We start from the raw sequence: 10196 nt of genomic DNA on the forward strand, positions 1-10196 counted from the left end.
AAAGGTGGCCAGCATGACCGTTCTGGAAAAAGCCAGGCACAGCCTGCAGGTTCTGGTTTGATGGGGATGACATTTCAGCTTTCCTCAGAACCTGCCTTGCCTTGCCTTGCCTTGCCTTGGCGTATACTGGGATCAGCAGTCCTACCACACCTCTGTTTTGCCGCTAATCATTTGAACTCTCTGCAGTGATTCTTCTGGTGTATCTTCACAAATGCTTCCTTTAACAAAAAGTCGACCGTAGCAGGAGGAGAAAAAAAAGCACTTTCTGCACGTTTGCCTGAAAGATGAATGCTTGTAGCCAACTGTAAAGAGGGAAAAACTACAATTGCTTGAGGAAGAAGGCGCCTGATTGGTGTCTGGTGCTAGCACTTTGCCTGGAAGCGTAGGGCTTGCGTTATGTTGACTTTCATTTATGTGTACTAAGCCCAGTTAAATATTATCCATAAGCTGCACGTTATAACCCCAATCCACCTGAATCAAGTTCTGCTACTGAGGGTCTAGCAAGAACATTGAACACATAAATGTGTATATTATTGAAACACCACACAAAAGAAATACATAGCTGCAGCTGCCAGTGCCCTAAAACAATTGCCGACCTAGTACCATCAGCTCTAAACTGAGCGTAAAGACCCTTCCTAACACGCATGCAGATGTGCTTCTCCCCATCCTCGTGCGGGAAACGCCCCGCAATGGGAACCAAAGCGTTTTCAGCAGCGAGAAAGGCAGAAAATGGTTCCACAGTGGAGCACGTATTAACCAGAACCGTTGTTCGTAGACACGAGTTGTTTCCCTTCTGCCTCACAGAAGCATTTATACCGCACGGAAAGCCGCAGCGCGCTGTCAGAAACTGGAGCTGGAGCCCTGGGCCTTGGCTGAGGACCCTCCTCGTTGTTAGGTTCCCCTTTGTCCCGCCTCGCAGAGCAGTTTCATCAGTGGGCACGCCGTCCCCAGCCTTCAGCCAAGCCGTGCAAGAGCTCCTGGCACGCTGGCAACCAGCCGGCGGCTTGGCACCGTCGCCCTCAGGCCAGCACGCGCTGGCGCCGGGACGGCTCCCTCTCCTCTCCCCAGGTCACGTAATGCCCCCGAGCGCTAGAGGCCTCCAGGCGCTTGGGGAGCCCCGCGGCAGCGCCAACCGCAAGCGCGCCGCTGAGCGTGGCCGCGCGCAGGCCCCCGCCGCCTGGGGCGGCACCGCGGGCTGGTGGCCCGGCCTGCGGCGCCCAGCGGCCCGGCGGGGCGAGGGCGGCCGGGGCCCTCTCCGGGCGCAGCAGCAGGGAAAGGCGTGCGTGCAGCCACGGCGGTGCTCAGTCACAAACACGTTCACAAGCGGTTGTGGATAAGCCTGAGGCGGGGTTCTTCCTCACCTCCGTTCATTTTGTGTACCGCCTGCATGCTTTAAGGATGCCCTTTAGCCGTGGGAAGTGGGGCCCCAGGCCCTCGCTGCTGAGGAGCCTCTTCACAGCAGGTCTGATGCAGCACAGGGAAGCTGTGGCGAAACACTGGCTCCTCTTAGCCTCGCGCGGCTCCCCCGTGTGCAGGCAGGCCCGCGTGATGCTCGGCGCTGTTTCAAAGGGTGCTCATCAGCTCGGAAGAAACTTCGAGAAGCTGACTGCTATAGCATTAGATTAACGTCTCACCAAGACACGGTTCTTCATTTTATGGTAAGCTTTTGCCATGCCCTAATATGAGAGTGAGGAAGGCTGTCTCAAACCAACAGGGATCGTTAGACACTCTGCCAAATACCCACTGATGGTACTCATTCAGGGGCTGAATGTCTCTGGCTGCACACACACACAAACGCCCAGAGAAAAAGTTGCATTTACACCTGGTCATTGCTCTCTGTTTCCAGGTTTTGAAGGACCATGGACAAGACTTTCTTGTCTGGAGACCTCTTCTGGAGAAAGAGAAGTGCAAGGAGCAAAGGAAGAGCCAGCTATTCAGAGGGATTTTGCAGGTCTGTATGCGTCTCGTGGCACTTCCTCACACCTTAGTTCAGCATTAACAGGGAAAAAAAAAGCCAAATTCAGGCAAAACTAGTCCGACTAACTGACAGAAGGGTCCCCCAGCATTGCTTACTGCTTACAGCAGGCGCTTGAGTTTCCTATGGTTAGCAGAAAAGGCACAAATCCCCTGCAAGCATTATACTTTTCTGACATCTTGAGAGTACATCCTATTCATACCAAATAGTTTCCCTGGCGCTTTCAGGCTGTGGTTTTACAGTCAAATTACGGCTACTCTGTCACCAAAAAAAAGAGACAGGCATCTCTTGCCTCCTTGCCAGCTTTTCTTGTCCTACTGTTTGCAATAGGAGTTGATCCAATTGAAAACTGCAGAGGTTTTCAGTTTAAGGGTTAATTTGTACAGGCTTAGGCAGTTAATCATACAGTCGGCTAGACTGCTGGTGCCAACACAAGTTAGGCGGTAAGAATGTGTGGTTGTGAGCCAGAGGGAGGGTACGACCGTCGCCTTCTTAATAGCGCCATTTTCAGCTTTGCAGCTCAGCTTAATCATTTATGAAACTACGGCCAGAATCTACTGAGCACATAAGAAGAGCATAGTAATTAACATACTCTTATAAAATCATACTCTCGTATGACAACAGTCTGAAAGATCATCACTGCACATAGGCAAAATCCTCTGAACCCTCAGTGTAGGTCGGATACAGTGGTGATTTACAAGCTTCAGCAATAGGAGAAAATCCAAGTGTGAGACCTCAAAAATTTGTGTGTGTGTATGCCTGTATGTGTATATAGGAATATATATAAATATATATATAAAGTGTGTGTGTGTGTGTGTGTATACATATACACACACTACTGACATGCTGTCATATTTTCTGCAGTAACTCCTATTTTTTAATTGTGGCGATTATTTTTAAGTAAAATACTAAGATGAACTGCATAAAATGTAACGAAGGGTGCTAACTACAACTGAAAGCCGACAAAATCCCCCAAATCATCCATGTTTTGTTTGTTCCACTGTTCGGGAAGTAAAAAATGAAATGCTAAGTTTCAAAGGACGTGGAGGAGAAAAGAAAAACTCACGTTTTCCTAACACAGCATATTTATTTGAAATAACTGGCACACTCCAGACCATGCTGCTGCGCCCTGTCACCAACTGTTATAGGGAAATATTGCCTATCTCCAGTCAAAGGACTACGTTCATTTATTGCCGGGGTGGAGTTTTTCCTCCCTCCGTGATGTGCTTGGAGGCTCCTCCCACAAAGATAAAGTCCTGGAAGTTCAGTCTCTGAGCGCACGTCCTCCCTGAAGAGCGCACGTCCTCCCTGAAGAAGGCGCTTCAGGGCGGACTTGCCTTGCAGTTAGTCTCGTGGCGCAGACGAACTGATTCCTCCCACATTTCAAGCTGGTCTAGCGGTGTTCCCGTGTGATCAACGAGGGCTTTGGTAGAAGAGTAAAGGGTCGAAGGCGGGATTTCACCTGGGGTTTATTCTGTGTGCGCTGCCAGGCGCTGGAGAACAACGTGTCTGGGCAGAGCTGAGCCGCCGCCAGAAGGGTAGCGTTACAGAAACGGCCCAACCCTAGCTTTCCGTGGAGCAGAGTCACACACAGTCCTGCATCAAGTGAACCGATTAGGGGTTCTTGAGTGATTATACTCCTTACGGTCTTATTTCCCTGCCTGCCAGTGAAAGTCTCTTCCAGTCGTCCTTACCGAGTCGGCGGTCTCTTTCCTTTTGATTGGTTCGCTTCTACATCCCGGACGGCTGCTGTGTTCCTGCCTCACAGTGCCTTATCTTATCCGAAGATCAAGGGTTACCTCTGTTCCTCCTGTTCTGTATCCCCGTGGGCCGGTTCTAACTGGTTTTGCAGGCGCGTGGTCAGCAATGTCTTTTGAGTTCGTTTACAGTTCAGTCCTGCAGCCTGCAGGCTTCATCTACTTTAGGCACTAGAGCTAAGCTGGAGCTAAATTAGTTACAACCATTTCCTTTTCTAACAGTCCTCCCTTTGTTTTTGTAAGCACACCTGCTCGATAGATATATGAGTGAAAATTGGAGCACAGTATTTGTATCCTCTAAGTCATGTACTTTCAATTAAAGTGTAACAGCTATTATGATAGTGCTACAAAGAGTTATACACAGATCAATAATCTATAGACAATGTGTTGTGCGTTTCCAGGAAGCAGACAGCGTTTAGTGGGTTAACTTATATGGCCTGAGTACTTCAACTCTGGTTAGTTGCTTTATCAAGCACCAGACTCCTAGGTATAATGCGCTTACAAGCAATAGGCGTAGCAGCGTTAAGGTCAGTAAAATCACGACTGGATGGAGCATGCGATTGCAAATTCCTGTTGCTGTCGGTGACCATCCAAGGAGAGTTTCCCACCAGTGATATTCTCCGTCTTTTTTCACTCTTCCTAGAACATGGTGTATGTATGTCTTCTGTGTCGTGATGAGTGGTGATTAGGGTTCTTTGTCCGTTATTTTGGATGCGTTTCAGCTGTTGACACAGGTCGTAACGTTGTAGCAATTTTTTCACTGAGGTGAGATTCATTCCGATGGGGGCAGGCAATAAATCCCGGTTTAATGTACAATTGGATTGCAACAGTTGATGAGATGTAACAGGAGCTGAATGATTAAAGTCGCACCCCATAATTTCAGTGAAGTTGTTGCAAACACAAATATTTGAGTGATTGCTTGCATCTATAGTAATGTTATTCACAAGTATAAAATCACAAAGGGTTCTCCTACATACACATCCTTTCCCCAAATAGGCAAGTACAGTTTCTAGGGCTTCATCGGGATGTATTTCAAAATGGCAAACGTTTTGTTCAGTGTCAAGACCAATGCCTTGGGCTTTGATGGTATTACTCTCACAAATAAATCCTTGTGCTTCCCGTACAACACATGCATTGACATCGACAGTTTGCCGTTTGTTTCCGTTTCGTTGGGACCATGCTCTGTGCTCCAGTGGATAGAGCATAGCTCCACCGTGATCTAACGCCAGCGCAACGGTAGGGTATGTGGTGTATACCGAAGCATTGCGTATTGTTAAGAAAAAAGCAGTGGCCTTATTATTGATGGGGCCATAGGCGAAATTGACTAAATAAATACCACCCAGATTGGAATTCTTTTTCACATTTGGTGGCTGTTGGCAGCTGCTGGTGTTGGGGTGAGGTTTCTAAATAGAAAAGTTGAATGGCTCAAATGGATTGAGCTGGATGAGCTTCTCTCAGTATTGTCACTAATGGTTTGTGAATACATTTCCCACCAAATCTTCTTACGTGTTTTCTGACATATAATCACCATGCTTGTGCTGCAATGTGGTTACCATTATTGCTGGACTATGGCAAAAAAACACATGAATCAAAAAATTCATTGAAATTTAAGGTAATGTGTTTTTTTGTTTGGTTACTTTGTTTTGGTTTGCATCGAAAACAATCACCTTTCAGCACCTAAATGTCCTTGTTCCTGGTCTTTGCTTTCAGCCTGCAGGTAACAGCATGCTGTATCTCTATCCCAGTGTTTAGGGGCATGAGAAGGGTGGCTGCAGCCTGAGAATCATCATTCCTGACTCACTGTAATCTTTCCAGTTTGAAGAGGAATTTTTTGGAAAGCAGAGAGCAGTATGAAAAGTTACTGCAAGGTAGGATGTTTGACATCATTGAATGACTTCCAGATTTAGTTGCCTTGTCTTTTCCCTCTACAGTCTTTTCAGCCAAAGGGACTATTAGCTCAAAATGATCAAAGGACTGTGCTTAGGCACAGACAATCAGCCTTCTTTCTTTCCCTTCTATAAATACAATCTGCTTTTTTATGGCAAAAATAAATTTGCCCCCGGCAGGTTTGCAAAAAGGCCACGTGCTTTTACTGGGGACCTGCTGGTGGCCATGGAGCTAATGCTCAGGTGCATTGGCGACTTCTCTGAGGTTCAAGAAGAGGAACTTGATATTTCAAAGGTGGCACTTAGGAGAGGGACATCAACTGCAGGTGCCTTGCTAGGGAACAGGGCAGTCCTCAGTGGGCTACAGAGACTCTCAGCACCACACTCAGCCTTATCACAGGGGTCACAGAAAAGCTGGGACAGGAGCAGGTGATTCTGTTATATGCCTCATTTTTTTGATGCATAGTTCCTGGAAACTGTGACATCTGGCCTGACTTAAACTGACCCCTTTAGAAATACAATTTGAAAAGTTATCTCTGTGGAAAATGTGGACTAGAGCTGGCTGATTGCTGAGAAGTGAGAAGCCAGAGCTAAGGTTTAGTCACAGAATCACAGAATGGTTGAGGTGATTGGAAGGGACCTCTGGAGATCATCTAGTCCAACCCCCCCCTGCTCAAGCAGAGTCCTCCAGAGCATATTTCCCAGGATCACATCCAGACGGGTTTTGAAAATCTCCAGTGAAGGAGACTCCACAACCTCTCTGGGCAACCTGTGCCACTGCTCCGTCACCCTCACAGCAAAGAAGTTTTTCCTCAGGTTCAGATGGAATTGCCTGTGCTTCGGTTTATGCTTCTCGTCCTATCGCTGGGCACCACGAAGAGTCTAGGCCCATCCTCTTGACGCCCTCCCTTCCCATACTTATACACATTGATCAGATTCCCCTCTCAGCCTTCTCTTCTCCAGGCTGAACAGGCCCAGCTCTCTCAGCCTTTCCTCACAGGAGAGACGCTCCAGGCCCCTCATCATCTTTGGAGCCCTCTGCTGGACTCTCTCCAGGAGTGCCATGTCTCTCTGGTACTGGGGAGCCCAGAACTGGACACAGCACTCCAAATGAGGCCTCCCCAGGGCTGAGTAGAGAGGGAGTATCACCTCCCTCCACCTGCTGGCAACACTCTGCCTAATGCACCCCAGGAGACCATGGGCCTTCTTGGCCACAAGGGCACATGGCTGCCTCAGGCTTAACTTGTTGTCCACCAGCACTCCCAGCTCCTTCTCCGCAGAGCTGCTCTCCAGCAGGTCAGCCCCCACCCTGTCCTGGTGCCTGGGGTTTATTCCTCCCCAGGTGCAGGACCCTGCACTTGCCTTTGTTGAACTTCAGGAGGTTCCTCTCTGCCCAGCTCTCCAGCCTGTCAAGGTCCCTTTGAATGGCAGCCCAGTCCTCTGGTGTGTCAGCCACTCCTGCCAGTTTAGTATCATCAGCAAACTTGCTGAGGGTGCACTCTGTCCCTTCCTCCAGGTCACTGATGAATAAGATAAACAGTACTGGACCCAGTATTGGCCTCTGGCAGACGCTGCTAGATACTGGCCTCGAACTAGACTGGGAGGTATTGGGCCAGTGATGTTAGAGAGCACAGAAGAGAGAGGAACAAACACATACAGAACTAAAGTGCTCTGATGTGCCTTAAAAGCATTGCCAAAGTCAGCTAATGACCACTGCCCATTACTACTAGAGTGCTGTACAAGGATTCAGGAATACTCAGTACAAGGATATTTTATGCTTTATCTATACCAGGAAGCTCCTGTATATATACCAGGAAGCTCCTGCAGACTGATAGCCTTTAATTGGGTTTACAAAGAGCTTAGATCTAAACTCCTCCCCATCTTCCCTAGCATTTGGAAGATCGTGATAATAGTCTATAGACCGACCAGTCATTCAGTACAGGCTAGAAACGAAAGTGATAAACCTGTGTATAAACATCCAAATAAAAATGATTACCTCCTTAAAAATCTTTGTCCATTCTTGCCAGTAACAAAGAGCTAAAAGCAGCCCTTTATCCAGCACTACTAGTTCTCATGGCCGTGTTCCCCAGGACAGGAAAATGACAAGCAATGCAGGTATGATTCAACTTGCCCTAAAGCAGACAACTACCAGCCAGGTGGCTCTGTTGTATTCTCTGCTCTGAAGTGTCTGTTGCCTGGGCTCCAGTTCTGGCCCAACTGATGGGTCATTTTCTCATACTTCAGTAAATCTGTTTATTCTGTGAGAGAAGGATTGAAGAGAACTTGTTTTATTCTGTTTTGGGGTTTTTTTTTTGTTTTGCATTCTCGATTTGGTTTGAGATGACAACACCTTAAACGTGAAATGTCTATATATGAGCTAGTGTATGCTTTTTCATATAACATCTACAGCCATTTTTTGTATGCAGTCATCACAGGGGTCCATGATGTGACAGAGGAACTATTGGAGATTCATGGCCTTCTGTAGCAGCTGGCATAAGGCACCTGAACTGTCACTAGGTGCTCACAGGCAGGAGATGGAGCTGAGCCCAGGCAACAGACACTTCAGAGCAGAGAATACAACAGAGCCACCTGGCTGGTAGTTGTCTGCTTTAGGGCAAGTTGAATCATACCTGCATTGCTTGTCATTTTCCTGTCCTGGGGAACATGGCCATGAGAACTAGTAGTGCTGGATAAAGGGCTGCTTTTAGCTCTTTGTTACTGGCAAGAATGGACAAAGATTTTTAAGGAGGTAATCATTTTTATTTGGATGTTTATACACAGGTTTATCACTTTCGTTTCTAGCCTGTACTGAATGACTGGTCGGTCTATAGACTATTATCACGATCTTCCAAATGCTAGGGAAGATGGGGAGGAGTTTAGATCTAAGCTCTTTGTAAACCCAATTAAAGGCTATCAGTCTGCAGGAGCTTCCTGGTATATATACAGGAGCTTCCTGGTATAGATAAAGCATAAAATATCCTTGTACTGAGTATTCCTGAATCCTTGTACAGCACTCTAGTAGTAATGGGCAGTGGTCATTAGCTGACTTTGGCAATGCTTTTAAGGCACATCAGAGCACTTTAGTTCTGTATGTGTTTGTTCCTCTCTCTTCTGTGCTCTCTAACATCACTGGCCCAATACCTCCCAGTCTAGTTCGAGGCCAGTATCTAGCAGCGTCTGCCAGAGGCCAATACTGGGTCCAGTACTGTTTATCTTATTCATCAGTGACCTGGAGGAAGGGACAGAGTGCACCCTCAGCAAGTTTGCTGATGATACTAAACTGGCAGGAGTGGCTGACACACCAGAGGACTGGGCTGCCATTCAAAGGGACCTTGACAGGCTGGAGAGCTGGGCAGAGAGGAACCTCCTGAAGTTCAACAAAGGCAAGTGCAGGGTCCTGCACCTGGGGAGGAATAAACCCCAGGCACCAGGACAGGGTGGGGGCTGACCTGCTGGAGAGCAGCTCTGCGGAGAAGGAGCTGGGAGTGCTGGTGGACAACAAGTTAAGCCTGAGGCAGCCATGTGCCCTTGTGGCCAAGAAGGCCCATGGTCTCCTGGGGTGCATTAGGCAGAGTGTTGCCAGCAGGTGGAGGGAGGTGATACTCCCTCTCTACTCAGCCCTGGGGAGGCCTCATTTGGAGTGCTGTGTCCAGTTCTGGGCTCCCCAGTACCAGAGAGACATGGCACTCCTGGAGAGAGTCCAGCAGAGGGCTCCAAAGATGATGAGGGGCCTGGAGCGTCTCTCCTGTGAGGAAAGGCTGAGAGAGCTGGGCCTGTTCAGCCTGGAGAAGAGAAGGCTGAGAGGGGAATCTGATCAATGTGTATAAGTATGGGAAGGGAGGGCGTCAAGAGGATGGGCCTAGACTCTTCTCCGTGGTGCCCAGCGATAGGACGAGAAGCATAAACCGAAGCACAGGCAATTCCATCTGAACCTGAGGAAAAACTTCTTTGCTGTGAGGGTGACGGAGCAGTGGCACAGGTTGCCCAGAGAGGTTGTGGAGTCTCCTTCACTGGAGATATTCAAAACCCGTCTGGATGTGATCCTGGGAAATACGCTCTGGAGGACTCCGCTTGAGCAGGGGGGTTGAACTAGATGATCTCCAGAAGTCCCTTCCAATCATCTCAACCATTCTGTGATTCTATAGATAACAAGGCAGTTAACAATGGCATTGGGGATTGAGCAGAAGTCTTTTTCTTGTAAACTGTATACTGTTACTATAAAACTATAGCAACAGATGTGAAACCCTACAATACCCTCCTACAGAGCAGATTTTCAAAGTGTAAGTGCAGTTTACCTAAGACGCTTCCACTTCCTTTGTCATTTGCTGAGACCACAGATTAAAAAAGTAGTGCATTTTGATTTTGGCAAGTATTAGAGCTTGGACGCTATACCACCACAAATCTGGTATAATTTCTATCTCCCCTTCACGTCTTCATTCTCTGGTTTCTAAATACAAATGAAATGTCTCTTCATGAATATGCCCATAGCATGTGGGCTAACAAAAAGCCTCTGCTTATCAAGTATCCTCAAGGAGAAATAAAAACAAAGTTTGCAAGCTACAACTTTCATTCACAAGC

This window comes from Struthio camelus, chromosome 3, assembly GCF_040807025.1.
Source record: "Struthio camelus isolate bStrCam1 chromosome 3, bStrCam1.hap1, whole genome shotgun sequence".
In the NCBI taxonomy this organism is placed as follows: Eukaryota; Metazoa; Chordata; class Aves; order Struthioniformes; family Struthionidae; genus Struthio; species Struthio camelus.